We start from the raw sequence: 1,268 nt of genomic DNA, 5'->3' as shown, positions 1-1,268 counted from the left end.
TGTGTCATCATATACCTTCCTTTTGTGTTGGTGTTTTCCTACCACCCTTTCTTATCAGTGTGTTGTGTGTGTGTGTGTGTGTGTGTGTGTGTGTTTCATTCCTGACATATTTCCACCCTTAAGCCAATGCTATCTTGGAAACTGTTTTCTCTTTGTTGCCCTCTGGTTGGGTTGTTCTATGTGGTGGTCTCTTATTTGTGCTTGGTGAGTGCTGTTCTTCTGCCCATAGTGGTTTGGCAAGGATCGTTTGTAGGACTGGGTTTCCTCTTATGTATTCTTTGAGTTTTTTGTTTGAGAAGATTCTTAGTTCTCCATCTTTCTTGATAGATAATTTGGCTGGATAAAGTATTCTTTGGTTTGCAATATATTCCTTCATTTTTTGGAATGTTATTCTGCTCTCTCCTCTTCATAACGTCCGTATATAGGTCTGAGCATATTCTTATTAGGGAACCTTTATATGTGATTGCTTGTCTTTCCCTAGCTGATCTCATGATTTTCTCCTTTTCCTCAAAGTTGGATAAATTAACTATTATGTGCCTTGGGGACTTTTCTTGGGATTCAGTTCAACTGTTGTTCTTTCAGCCTCCTGAATTGTTTGCCTGGTTTTCATTCATTGAGCTGGGGAAGTTTTCCACCAAGAATTATCTCATTATTTTTGCAAATGACTTTGTTGTGTCTTCCTCCAGTGATCCAATTATTCTGATATTGTTCTTCCTCATATCATCAGACATAGCTCTAAGGTTTTCTTCAGCTTCTCTGATGATCTTATTAGGTTTTTTGTTCACATTTGTTAAAGTCTCCTTGCCTGCCCTCTAGGTCACTGGTGCAATTCTCTGCCTCCTCCAGTTGGTTGGCAAAGTCTTTAAGTCAGCTAATGGTTTTTATTTTCTTGTCCCTAAGCTCTTGTATTTCCTTTTAGTGTATGTTCTTTATCTACTCTATCATTTCATCCTTTTCTGTATTGTTTTCCTAATATCCTGTATGCCTCCAAGCAGCATTCTGAATTTTTCTTTCTCTAGCAGATCAATTTCTGCTTCTTCCATGCACATTGTTAGATTCAGGACATCTTCTGACATTGCCTTTTATTTCTCCTGGTTTTAATTTTTTTCATGGAGGTCATTACGGCTGATCATTGTTTGAGTTGTGTTGTTTTAGAGGAGCCAGGTGCCATTTTCCAGGGAGTCTAAGGGCACTCAAAGAGCAACTCATAGGGATGCATCTTCGAACTGTTAGCAGCTAATTGCACTATGAAATTTACCTATCGCTTT

Source organism: Echinops telfairi, unplaced genomic scaffold, assembly GCF_000313985.2.
Source record: "Echinops telfairi isolate 266 unplaced genomic scaffold, ASM31398v2 ScPeMD7_7469;HRSCAF=8507_1, whole genome shotgun sequence".
Lineage (NCBI taxonomy): Eukaryota > Metazoa > Chordata > Mammalia > Afrosoricida > Tenrecidae > Echinops > Echinops telfairi.
Note: the sequence above shows the minus strand (reverse complement) of the source record.